Source organism: Narcine bancroftii, chromosome 9 (genome assembly GCF_036971445.1).
Source record: "Narcine bancroftii isolate sNarBan1 chromosome 9, sNarBan1.hap1, whole genome shotgun sequence".
Lineage (NCBI taxonomy): Eukaryota > Metazoa > Chordata > Chondrichthyes > Torpediniformes > Narcinidae > Narcine > Narcine bancroftii.
In genome coordinates this window covers 43,540,901-43,553,499 of record NC_091477.1, presented here as the reverse complement: position 1 = coordinate 43,553,499, position 12,599 = coordinate 43,540,901, and the positions used below count along the sequence as shown (strand labels likewise).

General features: G+C 41.3%; 1 protein-coding gene across 3 annotated transcripts in view; it reads right to left on the bottom strand.

Annotated features, from left to right (window-relative positions):
* The window catches only part of LOC138743473 (lateral signaling target protein 2 homolog), a 47,833-nt gene that overhangs the window by 30,596 nt on the left and 4,638 nt on the right, over positions 1–12,599 (bottom strand). The window lies entirely within an intron of this gene.

The following is a 12,599-nucleotide window of genomic DNA, read 5'->3' as shown; positions in this document are numbered from 1 at the left end:
TCATCAGCTGTGTCCACCATTCCCGCTCCAACTCACCTTGGTTAATTCAATATTTAAGTTTAATTAATCAAGAAGTTATAGGATTATCAGCCAGGCTTTTATTTCTTTTATTTTCCTTACTATTTTGGAGAGGGAGGGGGAGAAAATATGATGTATTTTTTTGCATTTTTAAAATTTTATGATATGGATAAATCCTGCACTTATAATGATGCAAATGAAAAATAAAAATTTTTTTTTTTTTTTTTTTTTTTAAAAAGTAATTTCTTCTGCACAAGAAATTAATGAAAGCAAAGGAATTGCCAGCACACAGATTCTGTCATTCCTTCTCCAAGTATTATCAAACAGAAACAGTGAGGCTGTACAGCTTCAGTTACACTTTTAAGCATTAGCTTATAGTAACACGAGAACATATTATTTTTCAGCTGGTACGAAATATGCCAACTTAAATTACACAGCAATGTCATTACTGTGTGAGCATTCTAAATTTATGGCAATGGAATGAATAGCTGTCAAATGATTGCAACAGTGAAGAAAAAGAATTAAAGTAGAACTGGTTTGCATCAACAGCTAATCCTTACCAATTGCATGAAAGTAAACAAGAATTCTAATCCACTAATAATCAGTGTGCTTGGATCTCTGCCGCCAGTAATTCAAGATCATGTGAACCTGCCTACGAGTAGGAGTTAACCCCAAAATTAAGTACAATTATGGCCAGCTCAACTACAATCTCAATGTCACATGCCCTGTTGCTACAGATAGATTTTCATCCCCACTTAAAAAAGTATACAATGGCTTCTTCTGCCTTCAACAGAAGATAAATTCCAAATGTTTATGACCTTTGGGAAAAGAAAGATCATCGGTCTCAAGTGGAAAAATGCATTTAGTTACCTCCTGGTCTCTATTCTCTATTCTCCCACAAGAAACATCCTTCCTCATTAATGTAGCAGGAAGACTTTTATATGCTTTAATTAAATCCTAGCCCATCCCAATACAGAAAGTAAACCTTTCCCACAACATTTTCAATACTATCCTTATTTATATATCTACTCCAGATACATTCTCAATGTCCCATATTTCTGAAGCACAATCTTACAATTGTAAGATTATTCCTTTTGCAATAAATGATGAACAAGCCTTTTGCGATTAGTTTGGAGCAGTCACGTGATGGAGTAGTGGCCGGTCAGGAAATTCCAGCCCTCTCCGGAAAAGTTGAAAAAAAAACACACAAAACACAGGGTACAAGAGTAAAAATTAAAACAAAGTAAAAATAAAGGTGAGAAGAAAATGGCAGCGAAGAGAGAAAAGTCGAAAACAACGGGAAGAAGAGAAGATGAAAGAACGTCGGAAGAAGAAGGTGAAGGCCTTACCTGTCCGAGGAGGCCCGCCGCGGAGAGAGAAGCCCGCTCCCACAGGTCAGTGGAAGTCCCGGGCTCGGGACTACAAAACTGGCTCGCGGAGCCAAATAAAAGTGCACAATCCCGCATGCGCGCATGAAAAGAAACACACTGACGCGAGGGGGGGACAGCTGCGGAGTTGATCTCCACAGCTGAGAGAGACACCTGCAACACAGCAACAGGTGCAGAACATAGAAAATAACGACAACAAGAAAGAAGAGGGTAAAAAGAAAACAAGGAAACAACAGATGGTCAACCCAGAGGAAGAAGAACAAAGAAATGGAAGAAGAGAAAGGCAAGACAATGGATATATCTTTTTTTAAAGAATATATGGAATCAGTGAAAGAATGGCAATGACAAGAATTTAATGAGATTAAAAGAAGAATTAAGAGTGCAGAAGAAAAAATGAATAAAAGAAATGGACATATCAGAGATAGGAAAAAGAGTGGATAATGTGGAAGAACGAGAAATAATTGTAGAAATGGAAGTAGAGGACTTAAGAGAAATTAGAAGAATCTAATAAAAAAGTTAGAGGCACATGAGCTGTTAGCTCAGAAGATAGATATAATGGAAAACTATAATAGAAGAAATAATATAAAGATAGTGGGCCTTAAGGAAGATGAAGAAGGCAAGAATATGAGAGAATTTATAAAAGATTGGATCCCCAGGGTCCTAGGAAGACCAGAATTACAGGAAGAAATGGAAATAGAGAGGGCACATAGAACATTAGCCCCGAAACCACAATCGTAGCAAAAACCAAGATCCATTTTAGTTAAATTTTTAAGATATACAACAAGTGAAAATATATTGGAGAAAGCAAAGAAGAAAATAAGAGAAGACAAAAAGCCACTGGAATACAAAGGTCAAAAAGCTTTTTTCTATCCAGGCATAAGTTTTGAACTCCTGAAGAGGAAGGAGTTTAATACAGCAAAAACGATCCTATGGAAAAAAGGATATAAATTTATGCTAAAGTACCCAGCGGTACTTAAAATAGTTATTCCAGGGCAGCAAAACAGACTATTCTTGGATCCAGAGGAAGCACGAAAATTTGCAGAACAACTACAAAACAAGCAGAGAGATGAAGACATGTAATGAGAGTAAAAATGACCACGAACTATATGTATGTATGTATGTGTGTATCCGTATTTAGAGGAAAATATATATAGATAAGAATTAATAAGGGAATGAAAAGGAATAGAGGGAATAAGGAGGGAATTAAAGAATGACCTTTGTTATATATGAAAATTGAAATCTTTTCCGGGGGGCTGGGTGGGGAGGAGTTACGGTCACTGCAAAATCAGTTGACGTTTGCGAGTGAATTCGCAAATCCAAATGGAATGGGGAGATGTGGTTGCCCGGCAAGGGATAAAGGGCAACTCAGGAGGGGGAGGGGAGAATGGGGTTAAAGAAGTTTTAAATAGGAGAATAAGGAAAATGTTTGATGTTTTAGAAATGTTGTCTTATAAAGTGTTCAAAACAAGAAAGCAGAAATGGATAAGAAGGAAAGGTGATGATGGAGAAATGGAAAGGGAAGATAAACAAAGTATGAAATGGCTACGTTGAACTATATGACTTTAAATATTAACAGAATACATAACCAAATCAAAAGGAAGAAACTGCCAAATTTACTGAAAAAAAAATATAGCATTTGTGCAAGAAACACATTTAACTGAATTGGAGCACATTAAAGAGAGATTGGGTAGGACATGTAACAGCAGCGTCATATAATTCAAAAGCAAGAGGAGTAGCTATATTAATCAGTAAAAATACACCAATTAAAATAGAACAGGAAATTATAGATCCAGCAGGGAGATATGTAATGATAAAATGTAAGATATATTCGGAGTTTTGGAATCTACTCAATGTATATTCACCTAACGAAGAAGATCAAAAGTTTATGCAAGATATTTTTTTTTGAAGATAGCAGATACGCAAGGGAACATATTAATAGGAAGGGATTTCAACCTTAATTTGGATTCAAATATGGATAAAACTGGGGAAAAAAAAACAAACTAAGAGAATGGTATTGGCATCAAGGAAAAAAGACAAACAAAGAATTTGGACTTGATTTGGATGGTGCACAAAAAAAATTTGTTAGGATAGCCCTAGCTGTAGCAAAAAAATGTATTATGTCAGCCTGGAAATTAGAAGATAACTTGAGAATACAACAATGGTATATAGAAATGAATAAATGTATTCCACTAGAAAAAATAACAATTTAAGAAATAATATTAGAATATTTGAACAAATATGGGAGCCATACATGAAACACAATAGAGAAAACCTACCTGGGACATCTATCACCTAAATTAACGAAAGGAGAAGGAAATGAAAAGAATTGACTCAGTGGAATTTCTTGTTTATTTTTATTGAATGACAACATTGTTTGATTGGTTTAATGTGTCTTAGATTTTGTACTTTAAATGAATGGGGGGGGGGAGGTAGGGAGGGTGGGATGGGAGGAGGGAGAAAATGACACTGTATATATTTGAAAAGGAAAATGTATGTATTTTGGTTAGTGTGGTTTATGGTGTGAAAAATTAAAAAATTTGAAAAAAAAGCCTTTTGCAAATCCTTACTTGAAGGCCAAGAACTTGGTGAATCTTGGACCTCTGTAGTCTTTCAAGAGTCAAAATGCAGTAAATCATTATGCAAATAGCCAAGTGTTCAGGAGATACCATCTTTCCCCCCATTTTATACATAATCTGGAATTGTAATTCAATATTACTGAAGTTTAGTTCCACATGATTCTTCCTACTACAGTTACACTCTCATAATTCTGGTTTCTTTGACCCAGATTTTGCTCAAAAGGATCAATTCTCAGTTTTCCTATTGTTTCATACTTAACAGGTTTGGCTCTGTACGGCATAGATAAAAGCTCACACTCAACTGGAGGGAGAACTAACGCTTTTATTAGCTTACAACACAGGTATGGTTCATGAACAGGCTTTAGAGGGGTTCTGGGTTTAGGTGGGAAACCAGGGTAACGTATGGGCCCCCAGGGAAGGCGCCAGGATGCAGGACCAGTTGTCAGTACAGGACATCTCTAGTGAATCCCAGTTCACTACATTCACCCCTTCCTTCAGAATTAAGGGCCTGTGTATGAAGAGAACAAGGATCAGAAGCCAGAAATAGACACAGAAGAGAAATATTTACAATACTATTTACAGATCCAGGTGGTCCAGGGGTCTGGAGATCCTGGTGGAGCGCCTTAGCACTGGGGGGCTTTGGGCTCCAGAGTCTCCAGGTTCACCTGTGTTGGAAGGGTAGTGGGCTGGGGCTCTGGCTTGACACTAGAAGGGGGTTCACTCTCCCCTGAGGCCCTGAGTAGGGGTGGGGAGAAAAAGCTCCATAGCTCATGGGGCACCTGAGGCAACAGATCCATTGTTCCGGCGGGTGCCAGGTCTCTGATGGAGATAGTGCCCTCCCTGCCATCTGGGTACTCCACGCAGGCATACGTGGGGTTGGCATGGAGCAATTTTACCCTTTCCATGGGGTGGGGGGGGGGTGGTGTCAGTCTTGCTTCTCCTCACATGATTCTTGAGAATGACCGGACCAGGACAAGTGAGCCAGGATGTGCGTTTAGTCCCTGATGCCGACCTCCCATTGAATGTACAAGAGCTCATGAGGAGTAGCACTGGTCACAGTAGCAATCGAATTGAGTGGACCAATGGGGAGGACATCCTGCCAACGTGAGTCTGGAAGGCCTTTTTGTTTCAGGGCAAGTTTGACAGCCTTCCAGGTCGTGGCATTCTCTTTTTCAACCTGCCCGTTCCCCCGGGGGTTGTAAATGGTAGTCCTGATGGACGAGATGCCCCTCACCAGCAAGTACTGACACAGCTCATCGCTCATGAAGGCCGAGCCCTGGTCGCTATGAATATAGCCGGGACACCCGAGTAGGGTGAAAATAGGGTCTACTTAACAGATGAGGCGGACGTGTCTGGGCACAGGATAGCAAATGGGAAGTGGGAGTACTCGTTGATGACCGAGAGAAAGTATATGTTCCTGTTCATGGAGGGGAGAGATCCCTTAAAATTGACACTTAGCTGTTCAAAGGGCTTGGATAATTTAATCAGGTGCGCTTTCGCAGGAAGAAAAAAGTGCGACTTACACTCAGTGCAGACCTGGCATGACCTGGTCATTTCCGTGGCATCTTCTATTGAGTAGGGCAAATTGTGGGACTTGATAAAATGAGCCATGCAGGTGACCCCTGGATGGCAGAGCTCATTGTGTATGGATGCAGAGGCACAGCATCCCCTGGACAAGGCATCTGGAGGGTTGTTAAGGGCCACTGGCTGGTAGGCAATTCAAAATTGTAGGTGGAGATTTTGATCCTCCACCTAGAAATTTTGTCATTCTTGATTTTGCCCCTCTTGGTGTTGCTGAACATGAATGCATCAGAGCACTGGTACGTGAGGAGCGTAAATCTTCTATCAGCCAGGGAGTGCCTTATAGCTTCTACAATGGCATGAGCCTCCTTTCCAGTCAGATTCCAGAGCTCATGGCCTTGAAGCGTCCGTATGAAAAAGGCAACCAGCCTGCCCTCCTGAATGAAAGTAGCAGCCAGGGCATCCGAAGCATCACTTTCCACTTGGAAAGGTACATATTTGTCTACCGCATGCATGGTGGCGTTCACAATGTAATTTTGGAGGTAATTAAAAGCTGTCTGGGCTTTGGCCAAAAGGGGGAAGGTGATGGCCTATAAGAGAGGACAACCTTGGTCGGCGTATTAAGGGACCCACTGGGTGCAGTATGAGAAACACCCCAGGCATCTCCTCGAAGGTTTTGTGGTCCTGGGGATGGGGAGCTCTAACAGGGGGCGTATCCTATCAGGGTCAGGGCCAATGATGCCATTCTCCACCACGTAGCCAGTCATGTAGTCCTGAATACACACTTGTTAGAATTGTAGGTGAGATTCAGGGCTCTCGCTGCATAGAGAAAGCTTTGGAGATTGGCATCGTGGTCTTCCACGGTGTGGTCACAGATGGTGACATTGTTGAGGTAGGAAAAGGTAGCCATCCTGTCCATCTGCTGCTGTAAAATAGACACTCCATTGGTAATACCAAAAGTAACTCTCTGAAACTGATAGAGTCAACCATTAGCCTCAAATACCGTGCATGGGCGGTACTCAGAACAGATTGGCAGCTGGTGATAGACAGCTTTCAGGTCAATGATCGAATAGACCCTGATTCACCATATCCAAAATGTGAAGGGGGGGGGGTATGCAATCACTAACCTGGACTTGTTTTCCCCCTTTACTGCCATCATTTCCACTCTCCACAGGCTGGTGCTGGGTTCAATAATCCCTCCTCCAGCAGTCTTTATAAACTCCTTGTCTGCCGCGCCGCACCTCTGCTCTTGGTGGCCCTGGGCTTACAGTCGGCAGACAGGTTTGGGAACGGAGTGGGGGGGTTCAATGTTCAGCGTGGAGAGGCTGAAAGTGGGTTCTGGTTTAGAGACCCCTCCATCCTGAACCGTTATCAGGGAAGGGGACCAGAAAACTCCAAAGTCACACTTTTATGGTGACACAAAGTCCAAACCCAACAATACATTGACAATGTACATGGGGAAATTTACAAAATTTCCCCCTTCAAATGACAGGTAAACTATACAATGTTTCTGTACATGTGCCGAATTGGGCTGGAACACTAGGAAGATTTGATAATCAGAGGGGTAGATTTTTAAGTTGTAATTTTGCACAGTCCGTGAGTCTATGAAACTTTCCGTGGAGCCAGAGTAAATCAGACACTTGGTTGAATGTCTGTTTACCTTCACCATCGAGTTGCTGAGCTGGTGAGGTCTATTCTGGTCTGGAAGGTTACTGGACGCTATGTTCTTCCCTTGAGTGGGCCCTTCCATCCTGAGTCGACCTGCGCAGGTAAGATGGTCCTGACCTCATGGTGCAGCAAGATGGCTGCCCTCCTTCCTCCTCTGACGAGGAGGATGGCGTTGAATTGAAAATTGGGCCACTGCAAGGTGGCTGCCGAGCCTTTTTGTGCCATTTCCGTAGGCAGCGGGTCCGGTACAGCTGACTTGGGGCTGGAATCGGATCCAGGAGTGGTACAGGCTATGGACTTCCCTGGACCTTCCTTTGTGCAGCATACCCTCATCCAATGTTCCTTCTTCCCACAGCTGGAGCACACAGAGTCTTTGGCTGGGCAGCGTTGTTGTCCCTTGCCATAGAAAAAGCAGTCCCGGGCTCAGGAAGTGGTAGCCATTAGAGCAGGGGCCGCCGGTCCTTGGAGGTGCTCACCCGAGAATGCAAGTTTGCTGACCTAAATGTAGTCATTCTTGAGACTGGCCTATTCCAGTGATTTGGCCAGCTTGACGTGGCTAGCAAGGTCCTTCCTTTCCAACTCGAGCAGTCGCTGCCTTGCATACCTCAAGCAGACCCCACCGCAGCCTGAAGCGACCTCATACCTGCACTTCTTAGCCAGTGTCTGCAGATCCAGCAAGTAGTCATCAATTGATTCTCTGGGCTGTTGGCGGCGTAGGGTGAGCCAGTGCCTCACTAGGACCATGTTCAGGACCTTCATGTAGCGGGCCTTCAGTGTCTCGTACATCAGGCAGTCTTGGACTATTGCATACCCTTTTGTCCCTACCCTTGAGATGAGCACCGACCTCCACAGCTCGTCTGTAAGGAAAACGTCCCTGGTCGTGTTTAGGTAGGCCTGGAAGCAGTCTAGCCAATGTGCGAACTCCTCAGCTGCATCAGGGGACTGGGGGTCCATTAGCAGCATTCTGGGCTTGAGTAACACTTCCATCTTCGTTTGTAAGCTAATAAAATTGTAGTGTAGATAAAAGTTAATTCTCGACTGCAGGGAGAACTAATGCTTTTATTAGCACAACACAGGTAGGGTTCATGAACAGTCTTCAAAGGGGTCCTGGGTTCAGGCAGGAAACCAGGGTTATATTTGGGCCCCCAGGGGAGGGGCCAGGAGGCTGTACCAGTCGTGAGTACAGGACATCTCTAGTGAATCCAAGTTCACTGCACTCTGCAAACCTGAATTTGCTTGCCAAAGGGTTCCAATTTGTCCAGTCCTGCAATGCCAAAGCCTTGTGGGAAGCCATCCAATTACACAATTGACAAAGAAGCTCTTCACTGATAACCACCTGGATAACATAATTCACTCTTCCTCTCTGTAAATACTGTCAAGTTTTTAAGAATGCTCTGGATGTCCCCAACATTGAAATGAATTTCATTTTACATTATGCATTTACAGCAAAGCAGCATTAAAACTACAAACGCTCGTGGGTTCAAATGGTGCCACATCTGTGCAGATTCCTCAGCTTAAAAAAAAAATCAGCAAGTTTGTGCTCCATTGTTGAATTCATTCAAGCTCAATGGTAGTGCACTGACCAAAATCTGATTGGACATGTACACAATCATCAACTTGCAGGCATTTAAATTGGTCCACAAGCTCTGCTTCCCATTTTACTCTCCAAGCAGTTTGGTCTTTCTAATGATTTTACTCTGTCTCCAGTCGAGAGTGTGACCTTTTCAAAATACAAGTCCTTGTTATCTCATTCACTGCTCTCTGAAGTACACCTCTCTCCACCCTCTTTACTATAGAAAGAGTCTTGTCTCCATTGAACTGATAATTCAATCAGCACAAAGTTTCCTTTAATTCCTTCACTGGTTTTCCCACCTCTCTCTCCTCCTTTCTCCTCCCCCGACCACCCCCCCCCACCCCGTGATGCATGACCTTGATCACACCTCTGCTCTCACCACCTTTTAGTGCAAAAGGAAGGTCTTCCTTGTTCAAACTTTTATTCTGTTGACAGGTCTATTTCTACTGGCTTCAATATGAACCCACTCACAAGGTGGTGAATCTCTGGAATTCTCTATCAGAGAAGGAAGGTTGTGGAGGCAATATAATTGGAGGTATATAAAGAGCAAGTAGAATCCTCTTTGAAAGATTGGGGATTGAGATTGTGTGGACAAGCACAAAAGTTTCAGTTTGGGACAGATCAGACATGATTTGACATAATGAATACAAGGACCAGCTCAATGAACATAGCATAGGAAAAGAATGGGGTATACCAAAGTAACACCCCTCAATGAGGCTTGAGGAGCTGAATGGCAGAAGTATGCCACTCAGCATTTCATGTTAGGAAAAATGCAAACATGCATTTAACCATTTGAAAATTCCTGTTTTTCATCTACATGAGAACACAAAATAAAAACCAAGAGCAAATGTGATCCTTTGAACACACTTTGCTATTTAGCAATGATCTTCTGCAACACAATTTTCCTACATTATCCCCAGATCTCTGTCTTCCTTCAGGATCCATCAGTAAACTGCTTCTTAAGGCTGAGCCTTCACAACCTTCTGGCATTAACTAAGGAGTTCCAAAAGAGTTCACTCCCAATTGAAGGAATTGTTCTCCTCTGAGCCTGTAGTATGAGACTCCTCAGGTCAGGAAGGATATCCCCTTTCATGCAGCCAAAAAAGCCTGTCACAATTCTTTCAGTTTCCATCATTTTAATTTTTCCAACACTCTGGAATACAGGCCAATTTGACTCAACCTTCCTCATACAGAATACCTGCCTCCTCTAGAACTAGCCTAATGAATCTTTGCACACAATATGGAAGGAGACCAAAACTGCACACAGCGCACTGCACCAGCTGAAATCTCAAAGCCACATATCAATGCAAATCTGTCATCTTAAGGAAGAGCAACATACAACTGACCTTCTTAATTACTTGCTGCAAAGACATTTTGGATTTCAGCAACTTGTCCACAAGGACAGCTGGGTCCCTTAGATCATCTACATTGTACATCTTTGTCAACTTTCTACCTTGATTAGAAATCAGTTTCATTTCCAGATTACATTTAGTTTTTCCACTAAAAGCATCCATATGTTAAAGTGAGCCAGATGTTGCTCTAAAGCTGCAAAAAAAAATTAGTTTGCAATGCACGAGAACTGTTACAGCAAGAAGCACTTGCCACAAGCAGCTAATCCTTGTGGCTAATATTAAAAAAAAAACATATATATTTATACATTCCATCCCTTGGTTTCTCGAACATTCAAACAGACTATTCCACACGTACATATTTTTTAGCATTTTCTTGGGATTCGTTGATCACCATAGTGTCCCTTACCTAATGGTTAAGAGTCTTTTACAGTCTGAACCAAATATGGAGTTGTTGGTGTTCAACCTTGAATTATTTTGCGATATTATTTTGGTTAATACTTTAAAACTTACATCATACACATGCCCTTGAAGCTTCTTTACATCTTTCTGTCTTCCCTGATCCCATCATAGAATTTGGCATCCTCAACAAGATTGTAAACTTGACTGTGAAAGGTTGTTGCCCTATGGTACCCTACTAGTCACAGCCTGGCAATTTATTGAACAATGTGGCAATAACCAATTCTCAATCCATTCAATATATTATTTTGACTGCAAGGAATCCAACCTTTCTGACAACCACCAAAGCAGAATGTTATTGAAAGCCTTCTTGAAACTTGGACTAATGCAATATATTTAACTACTATACTTGCTACACCTTCAGACTCAATGTCCCCAAAACCAAAGAACTGATTGTTGACTTCAGGAACAGTTCCTCCACCATCAGACCTCTTGACAACAAAATCAATCAGGAACTTATTTAACAACTCTTACTTTTGCACTTTACTGATATTTTCATCTCTCTGTATTGCAGTTTGCTTATATTTCTTTGTTTACATGTGTATATTGAGTCAGTTTTTTTTTGCACTGCCAATAAATTGTAATCCTGCCTGGCTCGCAGGAAAAATCTCAGCATTGTATGTGATGTCATGGATGTATTCCAACAATAAATCTGAAATCTGACTTCAGTATCTTATTCAGAAGCTACTTTCCTTTCATACATACATGCTGATGCTGCTTTTCAGCATATTATGTTACTTCATCCTTTATGACAAATTCAGCTATTTTCATCAATTACCAACATTAGGCCAAGAGGTCAGTGGTTCCCCATTATGTTTTATAATAAAACATTTTCTTAAAATCCTTTTGTTCCAAATATTCTATAAATGCAGGCATCAAGTCCTTAACAGTTCAACTTCCACTCTCCAAGTTAGGAAAAAGGATACTTTAATATTCTAAAATTTGTCAGCTCTTATTTTCTTTTCAAGGCAGGTGAACACACAATGTAATTTAGTAAAAATACAAAATACTGGAGAAACCTTGTTGGATAGCATCTTTTATGTAGCGATGGACAAAATAGATAACTGATGTTTCAGGCTTGAGCCCTTCATCAAGGTATGGAAGAATGTCAGCAAGGCAGGGGGAGCAAAAGGGTTGGAGGGGGAAAAAAAAACAGGGGCCAAAGGTAGAAGATAGGTAGAGAAGGAGAGAAGGGACAGCAGCGATCAGGGGGAGGGGAAAGGAAATTACCATTTTCTTTGTAGATTGAAATTAGTGACCTTTATTATAGTAGTTGCTGTGGTGAAATTAGACAGGTCCATGGATAGGGAAGGCTTAGAGGCAGGCAAATGGGACCAATTCAGTTTACAACTTAGCTGGCATAAATGTTGGGCCAAGGTCCATTTTCATCTTGGTATAACTCTGGGACTATGAATCCATAGTTTGTATTTGTTCTGAATAAGATAGAAATTGTAACTTTCTGGAAGAAATTCATCAAGGTCAAAACACACACTCAATTCAGGAACCATTAATTATAAAAGGTTTTGAAGCCCAAAAGAATCTTGTGCAAAGCCAAAAATCTGCTTGAATTTGGACCAAGAATTTTGTCTGAATTAAGTACAATTGTTGATCAATCTGTTGGGTACTACCCACCACAAACTTTGGGATAATTTTGAAGTCAAACAAAATCAAACAAACATGAAGCACCCATTCTTTCAAATGTGGGTAAAGAAACTCAAAGCACCAGTGACAGTAGAATTTGCCTACATTTCTTGAGTAGAAGAGTTAGATTGAGGCTTATCAAAGCGCGCACACACATTATGTATATATACACACACACACAGTATATATGTATATGTACATGTATATGTATATACACACACATATGCATGCGTGTATGTGTGTATTTTTTTTAAACTAGTGGCAATGTACTGCAGGCACACATGAAAGTTTGGACATTGGAGCTTCGAGAACACACCTCACTCTTAACAATACCTCAAACAATTGCTCAAGCATTAAGAGTCTGATTCATGCAAATATTTTGTATTGTTTTATTGACATAACCTTA